This window comes from Jaculus jaculus, chromosome 8 (assembly GCF_020740685.1).
Source record: "Jaculus jaculus isolate mJacJac1 chromosome 8, mJacJac1.mat.Y.cur, whole genome shotgun sequence".
In the NCBI taxonomy this organism is placed as follows: domain Eukaryota; kingdom Metazoa; phylum Chordata; class Mammalia; order Rodentia; family Dipodidae; genus Jaculus; species Jaculus jaculus.
This window is the reverse complement of record NC_059109.1, coordinates 6,891,323-6,909,493: the sequence shown is the minus strand read 5'-3', so window position 1 is coordinate 6,909,493 and position 18,171 is coordinate 6,891,323. Positions and strand designations below refer to the sequence as shown.

General features: G+C 44.2%; 1 protein-coding gene across 6 annotated transcripts in view; it reads left to right on the top strand.

The window, feature by feature from the left end:
* The first annotated feature begins 1,350 nt into the window (after positions 1-1,350).
* Positions 1,351-18,171, top strand: part of Btbd9 (BTB domain containing 9) — a 432,359-nt gene continuing 415,538 nt past the window's right edge. For 2 of the 6 annotated variants that reach the window (XM_045155929.1, XM_004649530.2), the window contains exon 1: positions 1,351-1,472. The gene's annotated coding sequence lies outside the window, so the exon portion shown is untranslated. Of the gene's footprint in view, positions 1,473-1,625; positions 1,738-18,171 lie in introns of those variants that run through there. The other 4 variants (XM_045155925.1, XM_045155926.1, XM_045155928.1 and 1 more) reach the window with 4 other exon arrangements.

The following is an 18,171-nucleotide window of genomic DNA, read 5'->3' as shown; positions in this document are numbered from 1 at the left end:
TCCAGTCACAGCTGTCACTTCTGCCATGTCAACAATGCTGTCCCTTCTCCCACATCCCCATTCTCAACACCTAGGCTTTGGCTAAGGTTCTAATCACTTCTCTGGAGTACTGTGATGCTTCAAGTGGGGCTACCCACGCTTTCCTCTTCATTTCCTATTTTTTAAAAAATATTTATTTGAGACAGAAAAGCGGGGAGAGAGAGAGAATGAATGAGAATGGGCAAGCCAGGGCCATCAGTCACTGCAAACAAACTCCAGACACGTGCTACCTTGTGCATCTGGCTTACGTCGGTCCTGGAGAATTGGAACCTGGGTCCTTTGGATTTACAGGCAAATGCCTTAACCACTAAGCCATCCCTCCAGCCCTGCATTTCCTATTTTTACTTTTAAAAGAATTTTGTTTGGGTGATCATTTTTTTGGGGGTGTGTGTGTGTCCTGGAATTCAGTCTTCCTGCGAAAGTAAATTTCAAAGGGGAATTGACCTTCCAACAGGTCTGCACTCAGATTTCAACGACTCCAAAGTCCACACATTCCCGTCCAACTTTATTTTTTGAGGTAGGGTCTCACTCTAGCCCTGGCTGACGTGCAATTCACTATGGGGTCTCAGGCTGGCCTCGAACTCACGGGCGATCCTCCTACCTCTGCCTCCCCAGTGCTGGGATTCAAAGCATGCGCCACCACGCCCGGCTCCCCCACTTTCCTGGACTCTTCTTAGGGGGACATTCTGGTCCAACGGGCTTCATTCCTACTTGACCCTGGCGGTCCTGGAAGCCTTGGCGGTGTCTGCAAGCAAGCACGCAACGCACGCACGCAGTTTCGTCCAAGCCTCCCAAGCCATGCACGCAGGGCGGGTAACGACCGCTCTTCCCGTTTACAGAAAGAGGAAACTGAGTCAGCGACCCAGAAGCCTGTCTCGGTGGCCAAGCGCCTGCCCGCGGAAGAACTTTCCCCTAACACAAGGGGCCTCCGCAGCGATCCTCGGCGGCGCCCCGTCGGCGGGCGGCCCGCGGCCTCGGGAGGCCCTGCGCCGTGTGACGCGCGCCGGTGACGCTGATTCAGTGACGCGCCGTGACGCGACTTACCCGCATCCAGAGAGGCCGTCGCTCCCGAGCGGGGAGGGAAGGCCGCAAAATCCTCGCCCGGAAAACGCACACACACACACACACACACACACACACCACAAAACCCCACCGACCTCGGGCAGCCTCGAAACCTCCCTCCCCGTCCCGGCCGTCCGGAGGCCCGCCGGTTGCTAAGTGACGCCAGCGCGCCGGGCGCGTGCGCGGCCACGGCGCTGTGCGTGGAAGCGGACGCGCGCCGCGACGGCGGCGGCAGTAGCGGCGGCGAGGACGACGGCGACAGCGACGACGGCATCTGCGGAGGGGGCGTCGGCCGACACTACGAGGCGGGGTCGCAGCGAGCGGAAGAGACGTGTGTGGCGGCGGCTAGGTCGCTGAGGAACATCGTCGGGGTCAGTAGTCGGGGGGGACGCCGGCGGCACCTGCTGCGCGGGCTCGGGGACGCGCGTTCCTCACACCCTCCCCCCCCCCACGCCCACCCTCGCCGGGTGCGTGCACTCCCCCCGTGCGCGTGCGCGCGCCGCTCCACGCCCCTCCGCCGAAACGCGCGGGGGACGGGGGCCGACGAGGGTCAGTCCCGAGGCCTTGGCGCTCCGGGAAGCGTTTGTGAGGGAATTCTGTGCGAGCTTCGTCGTCCCGGAAGCAGTGAGTGACAGGGTGTGTGCGTGTGTGTGTGTGTGTGTGTGTGTGTGTGTGTGTGTGTGTGTGGTGGTGGTGCTGGTGGAGACGGGCTGTGTCAGGACTTCCTCAGCATCTCGCATCCTGCTCCCTCGCGCGCTCGCTCTCAGACGTGGCCGATCGTGACTGATTGACTGACGGGTGGAAACGGGGACACCCCATCTCCACCCACCGCCGCCCCCGGATTGGGGTTGGAAAAGTTTCGGGGTCCCCGGGTCCTTCGTCGTCCTCGCCCTGTTTGGTCTCGGAGGAGGAGCAGGTTGTTATGGAGACAGTGGGTCGGACACACCCACGGCCCACCTGCTGTGCGGACTGCCCTCGGTCCTCACGTGCGCGCCCACGTGGCCCCGTGCCCTGTCGTGTCCAGCGGTGTTTACAGATATCCACTGTTGAGGCCCAAGGGGGCTGATGGATAACCCGGCCTGTGTTGGGCTTTTTGTCATCACCTGCATAGCCTTCTTTTTCCTGAAAGATGATCAGGGAGAAGTAAGAGATTTCGGGGTGGAGACGTGGCCCCCGCGGTTAAGGCGCTTGCCTGCGAAGCCAGAGGATCCAGGTTCGATTCCCCAGGTCCCACGTAAGCCAGATGCTCAAGGGGGCACATGTGTCCCAACATCCTTTGCAGTGGCTGGAGGCCCTGGTGTGCCCGTTTTTCTCTTTCTGTAGTAAATAAAAAAATAAATGTATATTTAAAAAAGAAATGGAGATTTCGTTCTACATATGGACCAGAAAGCGAAGCTGGAGTATAAAGGGGCAGCAGCCGTCAGCCAGTGATCTCTCTCAGTCTCTGGGTAGATGTGTGGTTGTTGTCTTAACCCTCTTGGGGAGGAAAGTATTGGAGACATAGAAGCAGTTCCCTCCCCCCAACTTTCTCAACAGATCAGTCCCTAGTACTGCTGAAAAGATAGTCTGTACTGAAATTTCACCATGCTTTGGGTAGGAAAAATTGAGGGAATGAACTTCAAACTTTTCATCCAGCTCTGAAATTCAGATTCATTTCCATAACTGAGGGTCAGTATAGTATGGTATCAGAAATTTTCACCTCTTAGGATCAGCAAACCCTGCTCTGTAATGCATCGAGTACTCAGAATTCAAAGACTTCTTTTCAGAACTGTAACAGCTTTCAGGACAGGGCTCAACTTTGTTTGCCTTCCTCCTGCGTGAGCAAGCACACAGTGGATACAGTATGGCGTTGCGACTAGAAAGCATTTAGTTTAGTCGTCACATATTTAATACATATATCCCCCCTTTCCAGTGCTGGGCTAGATGTGAGAAGATTGTGTGGTTATAGGTGTCATAGAAGGTCAGACGTTTTTCTTCAACAGTGAACAGTCTAGCAGGAAAGTAAAAACACACACATACACATACACACACACACATATAAACTAATGTGAAACCAGATGAGGTAGTTTGTAAGCAAGTGTTAGTGAGGAATATAAGTACAGGGAGCATGCAGGAAAGATTCTTGGTTAGAGATAGGGAACTCTTTTAGAAGAGTAACTTATGGGCTGGTCTTTGAAAGAAGTGTAAAAGCTATGTTAGATAAGAGACAAGAAATCCTGTGTTGAGAAGTTAATGTGAATTTGGTCATTGGGGAACTATACTGAAGAGACTTAGGTGACAGGGAAATATTGGAGAGAGAAAGTAATGGGGGGGGGGAGTTTTACAGACCCAGGCAGGTGTATCAACATTGCACTGATAACATGATAGAGCCTGCTTGCAGGATGGTTGGGGGTTCTGTTCATGAGAGTACAGTCTTAGACAGGAATGAGTATTCTTACATAAAGGCTGTCTGGGTGAGCCGGGAGTAAGCTTTTGCATACTTTTGATTTCATGTAGTCATAGCATCAGTGCCCCACTGTCACATGCGCTGTGGGTTGTCATCAGCAAGTCTCCATTTCTGAAGTCTGCCTAGCATGCTTAGTCTGTTGCATTGGACATTTATCAAAATGATGTAACCAAAGTAGTCATCCTGCTGTACTCTGACACAGTTTTCCTTGGTGTTACCTCTCACAGTGACCTGAGACGTTTGCAATTACTGCTGACCCTGTAAAAAATACAAGCTAGTTAGTTGCGAAGACAGTCTTTCTGAAGAAGGATACTGAAAAATATTGGTCAGAAAACTTGTAATAAAGACACTGCTGGAGAATATTGAACCATTGTTCTTTGTAACTTCTTTTGTTACACAAAATATGCCTTAAATAGAGTGTGAACCTGAAGTTGGATTGCTAAGGAAGACGTGTACAGTTACACAGCAAATGTTGCATTATTTAACAGCTCAATAAATACTTACCAGGTGCTGGCTTTGGCTAGCCATTCCATCCTTAATAGCAGACCCACACAAATAAGGTACGGCAGCATGCCCCTTGACATACATGTGCTCATTAGAGAAGGTAAGCTTCTATATGTTGTGGTAAGTTAATCGTTTTCAGAATGAACAAAGTGCTTAGGGAAATAGATTATTTTGGAGAAAAATTGATGATGAACAATTTAAAGAAAATGGGTAAAACTTAGCCCTGAAAGTTAAATTGAATTTTGTTGTATGTAAAGAGGAAGAAAACATTCAGGCAGAGGGGACAGCATAGGCAATGTTGTTGAAGATTAAAATTAAGTGGTCGTTTTGGAAACATCTTGAGTTGTTTCTGTGAGCTTGATGCATGACAGTGGTGTAGTCAAGTTTGTAAAAATATGTTTTTTTAACTTTATTTGCAAGCAGAAAGAGATGGGGCGGGGGGAATATGATCACACCAGGGTCTCCAGCTGCTGCAAACTCCAGATGCATATGCCACTATGCGTCTGGCTTTATGTACTGGGGAATTGAACCCAGGTCCTTAGGCTCTGAAGGTGAGTGAGCCATCTCTCTAGACCTGCAGTCAAGTTTTGATGGGTCTTTAAGTCATTTGTCAAATATGTAGACCCCCCCCCAATCTATTTAATTGATAAAAGTCACACCATCAGGAAGTTAATTGACAGTTGCTAGACTGATTGGGTTAGAGAGGCAAGCCAGCCAGTGAGAATGTAGGTGGGTTATGTTGGTAGCTGAAAGGACGACTGTGGGGATAGATAGACTGTAGAAACATCTTATTATTATTATTTTTGCTTGAGACTGGCAGTTTTATTTAAAAAGAAACAAAGATTTGTCCTATACCGAAAGGGAGCCCGTCCAAGCCAGCAGCAGTACCTGAGGCTAGGACGCAGCCCCGGGCAGCCTGTCTCCAGGCCGGCAGTCCTGCTGCACGACGGGGCTGGGGATGGCTCCCACGCTATCCCGCGGCAGATGAAAGGCTCACCAGGAGCTCCAGCTGGCGTGCTCCTCGACGCATGTACCCCTGGTTAGCATCCCCCATATATTGGCTGGTCCCATCCAGCACAAGGTGGAACAGCCTTTCAGGATGCCACTGGCTTTGTGGTCATCCTAAGACTTGCCCAGGATCCTCTTCTCAGTTTTCCACCTTGTCTCGTCTTGATGAGGCTCACCATCTGTAGAGACACTGTAGATAGACTTTAAAAATCTTATGAACATCTAGAAGCGAGGGAGGATTAACAATTAAAAATGATATGCCTGCCAAGCATGGTGGCACATGCCTTTAATCTCAGCACTTGGGAGGCTGAAGTAGAGAACTACTATGAGTTTGAAGCCAGCCTGGGGCTATGAAGTGAGTTCCAGGTCAGTCTTGGTTACAGTGAGACCCTGCCTGGAAAAAAAAGATGACATGGCTCCTGTGAGCAACTGGGTGATTGTGATGAGGTTAAAATAGAAAGTAACGGAGGAGGAGGAATGTGTTTATCATGGAGAGAAGAAATGATGTGTTAATTTTAAGGTGCCTATGGAGAGTTTCAGTAGGGAGATACACCAGGTAGTTGGAAATTCTGGATCAGGAACAGCGTAGTGTAAATGATATGTGATGGCTGAGAGCACGAGAGAAGCAGCCTTCTAGGGAGCACCAGAGATAGTCGTTGACTCTGGGGACTTTGATGTTGGTGTGTTCCAAGGTCAGATACCTGTTAGACCATTTATTGCTTAAGTGACCTTTGGAAAATGATTAAACATCTCTCACCCTCAGCTTTTTGTTTGGGTTAAAGAATTCTTGTGAAGATTAAGTAGTTTATATCTAGTGACTAGCACACACTTAGCTTATGAATGTTTAACAATGACAACTGTTGATATTGTTAATAGTAGCAATAGATATACAGTTTATCGAAGGCCCAACGACCTAGAAAAACAAGGAATGGGAGTTGGAACTTCTGAAAATCAACAGGTTATCAGTACTTAAACTTAGGTCAGCTCTTGTCTAGTTCCATATTAGTCTGTTTTATAATTCTGTGGGAGAACATCAAGAGACTAGGCAATTTATAAAGGAGGGACATTTGTTTCCTTACAGTTCTGGAGTTTGGAAAATTCAAGATTAGGTATTACCATCTGGTGAAGGCCTTCTTGCAGGAGCATGGCATGGTGGAAGAAAACAAACATATGAGCTAAACTTATTCTTTCTTTTTTTATTGTTTATTTTTATTTATTTATTTGAGAGCAACAGAGAGAAAGAGGCAGAGAGAGAGAGAGAGAGAATGGGCACACCAGGGCTTCCAGCCACTGCAAATGAACTCCAGATGCGTGCGCCCCCTTGTGCATCTGGCTAATGTGGGCCCTGGGGAATTGAGCCTTGAACTGGGGTCCTTAGGCTTCACAGGCAAGCGCTTAACCGCTAAGCCATCTCCCCAGCCCTAAATTTACTCTTTCAAAAGAACTTCACTTCTGGGCTGGAGAGATGGCTTAGTGGTTAAGGCATTTGCCTGCAAAGCCTAAAGACCTGGGTTTGATTCTCCAGTGCTTATGTACAGCTAGATGCACAAGATGGTGCATGTGTCTGGAGTTCATTTGCTTGCCAATTCTTTCTCTCTCTATATATATGCCACTACCTTTCTCTTTCTCTCAAATAAATAAAATACATATTTTTAAAAAAGAACTTTGCTTCTGCAACAACAGCAGGGCCTTTATGGTTAATCACCTTATAAATGTTCCATCCTTCAGTGCTGTCACACTGGGGTTAAGTTTCCAACTCATGAACTTTGGGGAACCTTAAAACCATGGTGGTTCTCCAACATGAATACACATCAGAAATAGCTCCAGGCTTTGGTAAAACACAGACTTTTGGGTCCCATCCATATACTTTCAGATTTAGTGGGTCTGGACTGAGGCTCAAAAAGTTAAATTTTGAACAAGGTGTTTTTTTTTAATTTAAATTTTTATTTCATTTATTAAAAAAAATTTTTTTTTGTTTATTTTTATTTATTTGACAGCAACAGACTGAGAGAGAAAGAAGGAGGGAGGGAGGGAGGGAGGGAGACAATGGGTGCGCCAGGGCCTCCAGCCACTGCAAATGAACTCCAGACTCATGTGCCCCCTTGTGCATCTGGCTAACGTGGGTCCTGGGGAATCCAGCCTCAAACTGGAGTGCTTAGGCTTCACAGGCAAGCGCTTAACTGCTAAACCATCTCTCTAGTCCAAGGTTTTTTTTGTTTTTATTATTATTTGTGTGTGTGTGAGAAAGAGAGAATGGGGGGAAGAGATAGAGATAAAATGGGTGCACCAGGGCCTCCAGCAACTTCAAGTGAACCCCAGATGCATGTGCCATCTAGTGCATCTGGCTTATATGGGTCCTGGGGAATCAAATCTGGGTCCTTGGCTTTGCAGGCAAGCATCTTAACTGCTAAGCCATCTTTCTAGCCCTTGAACAAGTTTTTTAAAGATAATGCTACTGCTGGCACCAAACTTGATAACCGCTGATGGAGGCTAGGGTAAGTGGAAGAAGAGGAACCAGTGTGGGACACTCAAAGATATTGAAGTATAGAACCAGGAACGAGCTCAGAGATTTAGGAACTTAGCAGTTTCCAGACACCTCAGGTCCTCCATTCTAAGTTTCAGTTCCCTAGATGTCCTTAAAATTTGTCCAGATCTATTACAGTGCCTGGTATATCATAGTGTCTGCATAAGCCTTTGAAGCTATCCTTAGATGTGGTTTTATGTCCTTCACATAGATGTCACTCAAGCTTTTGTCTCTCTGCTGAGTCACAGTGAGGACACTGATTCCAGTTTTACATACACATAAGATTATAGGAAATTTCTTTCATACTGCTGATTTATGGATGTGTGCATTTGACTTCATATAAGGTGTCCTGCTTCCTTTTTTTAGTGTTTTGGTTTGTGTCTGTATGGTGTGGTGCCCCATGTGCTCACCTGTGGTGCAGAGGGCTGGTGCTTGCCTACACTGGCCAGAGTGGAACGTTGGGTGTCTCACCGCACCACTCTTCCACCTGGTCTTTGTCTTAAGTTCCAGTGTCTAGTGATTCCAAAGCTTGTATGAATTCTATGATTCTTGGGTTCTGCTCCCCTGTGGGACTTGGGCTAGAGGCAGATGTACCATACCCAGCTGTTTACATGGCATCTGGAGATTCAAACTCTGACAGTCTCCAGTCCCCATGTTTGTGTAGGAAGAGCACTTAACTGCTAAGTCGTCTCTTCAGTCAAACCTTCCCCTTTCAAGATGGCAGTACAATTATAATTGTCAGTAATGTGCACCAAGATTCTAATGTATGCTCTGTATTAAGCACCTTAGAGTTCTATAGTGGAAACAAACAATACATTCCTTGTTCCCAGAGAGTTGACAGTAAGGTGGATAAAATATACAAAACTAAAGGAAGGAAACAGGAGGTATCATAGAGACATGGATATGGAGGAATTTGAATCTCAGGATTGTTTGCCTATATATCTTAAGTCTTACATCTCACATATACTGAGTACTTATTTAGTATATAGTACAAATAGTAGCTCTATTTTCTGAAAGTTGAAAAGGAGTTTGGTTATAGAAGGAAATCAAACTATGTGCAGTAGTAACTCATTTGTGAAGGGATTTCAGGAGTCAAATTGGAGCTTCCTGACTGACAAGTTACCTGCTCACCATCATGCTTCCTTCTCAGGTGTTCTCTCATTTTTATTTTTTCATCCAACATCTATTAACCATTTCCTGTTTCCCTGGAAATGGTGTGAAGTACTGGACAGGGAGAAATAATTTCTCTGAGCATCTAATGCTGACTTTAGATATGGGAAATGAACATTTATGTTGTACAGGAGACGTTGCTTGACTTTTATATTATTAAAATTATACTGAGATGAACAGAGACTGAGGAGTTGAAATTCATTCAACTTTATGTATGCCAGGGCCCATGAAAAGTAGAGATGTGGGCTGGAGAGTGGTTAAGCGCTTGCCTGTGAAGCCTAAGGACCCTGATTCGAGGCTTAATTCTCCAGGACCCACATTAGCCAGATGCACAAGAGGGCGTTCATTTTCAGTTGGTTGCTCTCAAGTAAATAAATAAAAATAAAATCATGTACCTTAAAAAAAAAGAAAAGTAGAGATGTATAGATTTCTTTGTTTGCAACATAATTTGATATAACAGTTAGAAAACATATTTGGAGACACAGAATAGACTTCTATAGAAAATATGTGTTAAGATTATATAAATATTAGTTAGATTAGGGATTCAGGCTTGTTGAGTGGATAAGTATTCAATTGATTTTTACTCAAAAACTGTTATAATCTTTCAGAAATTACACAGCTCGTAAGTCTGGACACATTTAACTCTTTGGCTGCCTTTTCATCTAAACTTGAAATGCAAAAAAGCTGGTGCTGTGTCCTTGTTCTCATGATTTAGTAGGTATACTCAGTGCATTGTGTCAGCCTGCTTTCCTTTGCTGTTATAAGTACCTGAGATAAAGCAGCTTAATAAAAGTAAAGGGTTAATTTGGCTCTCAGTTTTGGAGCTTTCAGTCTTTGATTAGACAGACCCAATTACTTTCAGCCCTTGATCAGGAGAAACGCATCATGGCTGGAGACCAGGATCCTACGGCGTCTCTGAGGGCGTCTCTGAGGGCATGGTCCCAGTGGCATGGAGCCTCCCACTAGTCCCACTTCCCACAGGTAACACCCCTCTCCCCAGTAGCACCGCTGACTAGAAGCCAAGCTTTAACTCAAGAGCCCTTGGGAAGATTCAAAATCTAAACCATTCCATGCATGTAAGCAAAATGGTTGTAATGGTTTTTTGGGTCTTAGATGTCCCTCAGAGGTCCATTGCCATTTATGCTACAGGGTTGGTCTTCAACCTGTGGCACTGTTGGAAGATGGAAGACTTTTTTTTTTTGAGGCAGGGTCTCACTGTAGCTCAGGCTGATCTGTAATTCACTATGTAATCTCAGGGTGGCCTTGAACCCAAAGCAATCCTCCTACCTCTGCCTCCCGAGTGCTGGCATTAAAGGCGTGTGCCACCACGTCTGGCTGAAGATGGTAGATTTTTTAAGGGGTGGAAGGAAGCGAGGTTGTTGGTTTATGTCCTTGAAAGGATATGTTGGGGCCCCAGCCCTTTTCTGCTTTTCTCTCTGCTTACTGGTCACCATGAGGTAAGCAGCTACTACCCAGGGGCCCCTACCATGAAGTACTACTTCACCCCAGGGCAGTGCCCACGGGCAGAAACCTCTGAAACTGCGAGCTCACATAAGTCTTTCCTGCTTTTAAATTTTCTCAGATAGTTTGTCACAGTAATGGAAACCTGACCAACAGCAGGTTCATTAACAGTCAGGGGCCAGTTGTCAAGGGGCTACATTAAATAATATATAGTATGTGGTACTATGTATTATTTAATCTTTATAATAACCTTGTGAAGTGGACATTGTCTTCATTGCAACAATGAGGAAACTGAGTTCCAGATGGAGCAGTTTGTAGTTTGTGGCCAGAGAGAGACGGTGCTGGACTGCAGCCCCAGGCTTGTTTTCTTTTTCTTTTTTTTTTAATTTTTATTAGCATTTTTCATGATTATAAAAAAAATCCCATGGTAATTCCCTCCCCCTCCCCACTTTCCCCTTTGAAATTCCATTCTCCATCATATCCAGGCTTGTTTTCTTAAGGTCATGCTTTTCCTAGTTCATGTCAACTTGTGGTTTCAACATGGGACCCTGTCATGTGAATGGCATTTGACTTAACAGAAATTGTTAAAGGAGTTAGCATTTAAGTAATTACTTGAGTGTTTAAAGATTATTTGATAACAGGTAGGGATAGCGGGAAAGAGGCTGGAAATAAAAGCCCCTGTGCTGATTTCATTTGAAGACGTGCTGTTTGTGAACAACAGATTTTAGTGACTTGACACATTTTATATAAACACTCATTTTTCTCACCTGATATTTAGGTGAATGTTCTAGAGGAAGACTAGGTTTTCAAACTAATGGCATTTGAAGTAAATTAAAAAAATAAGTAAATTCAGAACTTTCTAAATCCCTTAAAACCTTATCTCAGACAATGTAATTACTTGAGATTTCCTAGCTAATCTCCCTTCTGTTCACACCACTTATTCCTTCCATTGAAATGTTTATTTTAAAATCTGTTCACAAGGTGGGAGTGGTTGTGCACGCCTTTAATCCCAGCACTTGGGAGGCAGAGGTAGGAGGATCGCCCTGAGTTCCAGTCCTCCCTGAGCCGACATAGTGAATTCCAGGTCAGTCTGAGCTAGAGTGAGACCCTACCAAAAAAAAAAAAAAAAAGAAAATCTGTTCACAAAATAAATAAATGCATTTTATTTATAGCCTAATGTGGCTATTCTGATTTGATTCATTCCTGACATTTTGACTGAGTCACTCTTTCTTATCCTATTTTTCATTCTTGAAAATACAGACTCTAATTTTCTTTGCAAATAATAGTCAATTTCATCTAACTTCACAGTAAATATTTGTACAAAGTTATAATTCTGCAAATGGATTAACTGTTAAATACTGAATTTGTAATCAGTTGCAGTCCGCTCCAAAATTTAGCTGCTTAAAGCAAGAAGCATTTTTTTTTTTTTTTTAATGTCACGATTATTGTGTGTCAGGAACTCAGGGAGTAGCTTAGCTGGGTGGTTTTGGTTTGGTGAGCTTTAGTCAGTTTTTTTTTTTTTTGAAGTGGGGTCTCGCTCTAGCCTAGGCTGATGCAGGCTGGCTTTGAACTCATGGTGATCCTCCTATCTCAGTCTTTCAGCAGCCACTATCTGGAGGTTCAGATGCTTTCAGAGGACTGTTGGCATTAGGGCTCATGTCTGTTTTTATTTTTTGGCTTGAGACAGGTTGTATGTATCCTAAATTGGTCTCAAACTTGCTCTGTAGCATGTAGGTTGAGGTTGTTCTTGAACCACTCTACCAATTTAGCAACATCTCCAGCTTCATGTCTGATGTTTTTTAGTAGAGATTGTTGGTTTAATATATATATATTATTTTAATATATATATGTGTGTGTGTGTGTGTATATATATATATATATATATATATATATATTTAAATGAGAGAGAAAGAGCCTTTAAGGGAAGGCAGTTGGGCTCCATCTTTTTTGGAGGGAGGAATCAAGACCATCTATATATATTTAAAATATTTATTTATTTGTGGGCTGGAGAGACAGAGGGAATAGAGAGAGGAGAGAATGAGAGAGTGCATGAGCATGGATGTGCCAGGGCCACTAGCCACTACAAATGGTGCATGTGGGTACTGGAGAATCAAACCTAGGTCATTAGGCTTTGCGGGCAAATGCCTGAACTGTTGAGCTGTCTGTCTAGCCCTAAGAGGATATAGTGATGTAGCTCTGTGTGTGTGTGTGTGTGTGTGTGTGTGTGTGTGTGTGTGTAGCTTGGTTTTTTGAGGTAGGGTTTCCCTCTAGCCCTGGCTGACCTGGAATTCACTATGTATTCTCAGGGTGGCCTTGAACTCAGGACCACCCTTCTACCTCTGCCTCTCAAGTGCTGAGATTAAGGTGTGTGCCACCAAGCCTGGATTAAATGCCATATTTTCAACATCTGCAGGTCCTTTTTCAAAGGAAGCCATGCCATCAGCTGAAATTCACTGTCTCAGAATGTATGCTGTAATTTTTCTAGCTTTGGTGTTCACAGTATGGGAACAGTGTTTGTAAAAGAAAAAATTATTTAAAAAATTTAGAGGAGGTTTTCACAGCTGGCAGATTTGTTGTGGATTCCTTGAACTTTTACATCTATCACATTAGCTTTAGTATTGATGCAACCAGAATCTTCCATTTATACATTTATTGTTTTTCTTTTTGGGGAGGGAGGCAAGGTCTGACTGTGTGGCTCAGGCCAGTCTCATGCTTATATAACTCTTCTTTTATCATTTTATTCATACTTAATAGTTTTAATAAGGGATCTAAAATACAACCAGACAGTTCTAGGTAATGCATGTTACAAACTTCCAGGAGAAAAGTGTCTCCTCAGCCACCCTAAAGGCGTGTCTCAGCTTTGCAGTGATTGTGGGCCATCCTTGGGTGAGTCTATTGATTTATGTTAAAGTCCTTTGAGGATTTACAAACTTTGCTCTGAATCTGAATAGGTACATCTTACTCCACCCAATCTCATATCTTTAGAAGGTGCATATAGAACATAGTTGGTTTAGTCAGAGAATCTTCTGAGACGTCAAGTTAGGTTTGTATTTAGGAACTGTATATGTTAAATTGTTAACCAGACAGTGACTTACTACTCCTGCCCACAGCTGGTGTCAGTTATTCTTTTCTTCATTTTATTTTAACCTATTTTCAGATTAAAAAGATGCACAATGAAAAGAATTCTCATATAACCTTCTCCTCATCTCTTCAATAGTAACATTTTACTGTGTATGCTGCTTTCTTTCTTCTCCCCCTGAACTAATTCAGAGAATTGGCATGCCAGGGCCCAGCCATTGCAGTTGAACTTCAGATACTTGTACCACCTAGTGGGCATGTGCGACCTTGCGCTTGCCTCACCTTTGTGCGTCTGGCTAAGATGGGATCTAGAGAGTAGAAGAACATGGGTCCTTAGGCTTTGCAGGCAAGTGCCTTAAGCACTAAGTCATCTCTTAAGCCCATCCAATATTTATGTATTAGAGAGAGAATATGGGTGTGCCAGGGCCTTTAGCCATGGAAAACAAACTCCAGCCCCATGTGCCACCGTGTGGATCTGGCTTACGAGTGGGTACTGAGGAACTGAGCTGGGATCCATAGGCTTCCCAGGCAAGAGCCTTAAGCCACTAGGCCATCTCTCTAACCTTCAAGTTTTTTTTTTTTAATGTTTTATTTATTTGTTGGAGAGAGAGAAAGAGACAGAGAGAAAGACAGAATGGGTGCTTCAGGGCCTCCAGCCACTGCAAACAAACTCCATATGCATGTACCCCCTTGTGCATCTGGCTTACGTGGGTCCTGGGGAATCAAACCAAGGTCCTTAGGCTCCACAGGCAAACACCTTAACCAGCAAGCTATTTCCCCAGTCCACCTCCAAGTTATTTTTTTGAGAAGATAAGACCTTCCACCTAACCTGCAACTTTCTAATTTGGGTTAAGCAAGCTACCCAGTGAATCCTGAGGAATCTTGTCTCTGCCTCCCTTGTGCTGGGGTTATAGAGGTGTGTTACCATGACTAGCTTTTGTGTGGGTGTGGGGTTCATACTCAGGTCACACTTGTGCAAACTAGCACTTTACCATCATCTCCCCTGAACCTATCTTTTTTTTTTTTTTTTTTTGGTTTTTCGAGGTAGGGTCTCACTGTAGCTCAGGCTGACCTGGAATTCACTCTGTAGTCTCAGGGTGGCCTCGAACTCTCGGCGATCTTCCTACCTTTGCCTCCTGAGTGCTGGGATTAAAGGCGTGTGCCACCACGCCCAGCCTCTTCCCCTGAACCTATCTTAAAGAAAAAAAAAAAAAGAAAGAAAGAAAGAAACTCAGATTGTTCCAGGTTTTACTAGTAGGAACCCTTTCAAGATGGCTTTGTCATTCTGGGTGTTCCCATTATTCTTTGATTTCCTTCTTAGTTTCTAGTTCAAGATTTTCCAGGTTCTCTTCTTGTTTTCCTGCAGCTGTACTAGAATTAGCTCTTTGTCCAAAAAGAACCCTTAGTGGACAAGCTTAAGTATTCAGAAACAGCATCTCATTGTCCACTGTGGCCATAGCTCCTAGTACTGCTAGGCCCTCTTATCCAACACCTATGAAGTGGTGGTTGTGTGAAGCTTCAATATTTTTGTGACTCTTATCTGCATTAAAAACCGTAAGTCTGGGCTGAGAAGATGACCCGGTGGTTAAAGGCGCTTGTTTCCAAAGCCTGCCAGCCCAGGTTTGATTCCCTAGCACCCATGTAAAGCTAGATACTCAAAATGGTGCATGCATTGAGTTAGTTTGCAGTGGCAAGACGCCCTGGTGTGCCTGCACTTACACACACTCTCTTTGTGCTTGCAAATAAATAAATTAAAAAAAGATTTTAAGAAGCAGCTTGCACAAATGCCTCCAATTTCAACCCTGTACTATAGGATTTGTTCTGGCTATTTTTTTTTTTTTTACCCACATTGGTAATCATGTTGAAAGGGACCTGTTGTCCAAAAAATGTGCAGAAATCCCAGGGGTGTATTCTCCTATCCCCTTTCCCTGCAGTGTGGTTATATTATCCTTTGACATACTACTTGGTTCTTTTGATTGTTTGGATTTCATGTTAGCCTTCATTTTTGTTGATTTTACTTACTCAGTATTATTTTTTTTTTTTGTCAAGTGTGTGAAATGTGGAACCTTGCTCTATAGAACCATGTTCTCAAAGAACACCCCTCCCTTCTCTTGTTTCTGCTGTGTTTCTCCCCTTCCCTGTGGATGTATGCTATTCGTCTGCTAAGAAGGTGTAACCTTGCGCATGCCCCTCAGAACACCTTCTTGTAGGTATCCATAACAGAATTGCTGAGTCATGCGCTTAGCAGATCATAAAAAACTTCCAAAGTGGTTAAACTAATGAAATACTTCTATTTATTTGAGCTTTCTTTTCTTTTTTTGAGGTAGAGTCTTGCTGTAGCCCAGGCTCACCTGGAATTCACTGTGTAGTCTCAGGGTGGCCTTGAACTTGCAGCGATCCTCCTACCAAAGTGCTGGAATTAGAGGTGTGTGCCATGCCTGGCTTATTTGAGCTTTGATATTAACAGCACGAACATCATTCATGCCAAGCCTGCTAATATCCATGCTCCAGTTTTCAGTGCTGTGCTGATGTTCTAGAGATGAAAGGCAATCTAATGGAGAAATGCTTTAGTAACATTGCCCATTATCCTTTTGAATCCCTTTTTCAGCCAGTTAATACATGAATATGGCACAAAATACCAAAGGGTATAGAAATAGAAATTAAGTCTGGTATTCAGTCATTCAGTTTCTCCTCTTGGAAATAGCCTGAGCACCATTGGTTCCTCAGTTCATTCAGCAAACATGTCACGAATGCCTCTTTGAAGATGTGGATGTGCACAAAGTAGGCCAAGTGATGCCTTTAGAGCATCCGCTCTATTCGGGGAGATGAAAAACAATCATGGTTTGTAGGACTGGGAATGCAGCTCTGTGGAGAGCACTACTTGCTCAGCACGTGCTGGTTCTATTCCAGCACTGAAAGAAACATAACTTGTCAGGCTGCAGAAATGGCTTAGCGGTTAAGGTGCTTGCTTGAAACTCCAAAGGATCTGGGTTTGGTTCTTCAGGACCCACGTGAGCCACATGCATAAGATGGCACATGTGTCTGGAGTTCCTTTGCAGCAACTGATGCTCCTGGTGTGCCTATCCCCCCTCCTACCTGGTCCCTCTCCCTCTTTCTCTCTCAAACAAGTAAATAAAATATTTGTTTATTTTTCTAATATTTATTTTTATTTATTTATAACAGAGAGAGAGAGAAGGATAGAGGGAGGGAGGGAGGGAAGGAAGGAGAATGGGCACACTAGGGCCTCTAGCCACTGCAAACGAACTCCAGATGCATGTGCCACCATCTGTATCTGGCTTATATGGGATCTGGGGAATTGAACCTGGGTCCTTAGGCATCAAAGGCAAGTGTCTTAACTGCTAAGCCATCTCTCCAGCCCTAAATAAAATATTAAAAAAGAAACATAACTTGTGTATTTTTAAAGAAATACTTTAGATATGGCATATTTTAATGTTTATTTTTTAATATTAAAGTTTTAGGGCTGGAGAGATGGCTTAGCAGTTAAGGCACTTGCTTGCAAAGCCAAAGGACCCAGGTTTGATTCCCCAGGACCCATGTTAGCCAGATGTACAAGGTGGCACATGCATTTGGAGTTCATTTCCAGTGACTAGAAGTCCTGGTGTGCCCATTCTGTCTATCTGCTTCTCTCTCTCTCTCTCAAATAAATAAATAATAAAAGAATTAAAAATTTAAAGTTTTAAGCCAGGTGTGGTGGCACATACCATTTTTTTTTTAAGGTAGGGTCTTGCTTTAGCCCAAGCTGACCTGGAATTCACTACGTAACCTCGGGCTGGCCTCAAAGGCACAGCGATCCTCCTACCTCTGCCTCCTGAGTGCTGGGATTAAAGGTATGTGCCAGCCGTGACGGACGAATGTCTTTACTCCCAGCACTCAGGAGGCAGAGGTAGGAGGATTGCTGTGCATTGGAGGCCAGCCCAAGATTACGTAGTGAATTCCAGGTCAGCTTGGGCTAAAGCAAGACCCTACCCCACAAACAATAACACAATTCAAGTTTTATGTAGGTGACAGCTTTCATCATGGCATCTTCATACTCTCGTTCTTTGTTCTCATCTCCTCTGCAACTGCCCTTTCCCATGTCCTTTTCTGTGCTTTTTTTTCTTCCCTCACTTAGTGCCCTATTCTGCTTTCCTATTACATGTCTCCCATTACCCTGTATTACTTCTCACCTCCCTTAACACTCTTTCCCCCCTCTTAGAAGTCCAGTTGCAGTCAGGTTTGCAACCAAGAGCAGCTTCTGGGAAAAAGAGCTTTATTTTGCCTTAAAGGCTTGAGGGGAAGCTCCACAATGGTAGGAGAAAACGATGGCGTGAGCAGAGGGTGGACATCACCCCCTGGCCAACATAAGATGGACAACAGCAATAGGAGAGTATGCCAAACACTGGCAAGGGGACACTGGCTATAACACCCATAAGCCAGCCCCCAACAATACACTCCCTCCAGGAGGTATTAATTCTCAAATATCCATCAGCTGGGAACCTAGCATTCAGAGTACCTAAGTTTATGGGGGACACCTGAATCAAACCACCACATTCCACCCATGGCCCCCATAAACTGGTAAACATACATGATTTTAAATGCCATGCATTCAGTTCAACTTTAAAAGTCCCCATAGTTTTTAATCAATCCCAATGATGTTCATACATTCCTATAGTCCAAGATCTTTTAACTGAGCCATAATGCCAAAAAATAATCTCAGAAAACCCCATAAAGGCACAGAATAAACATTCACACTACAAAGGATGGCATTGGGCATAGCAAAAAAAATATTCAACCAGTACAAGATTTAAAACAACCAGGGCAAACATCAAACTCTGTAGATTCAAGTCCAATAACTAGACAGTGACAAATCTCCAGATCC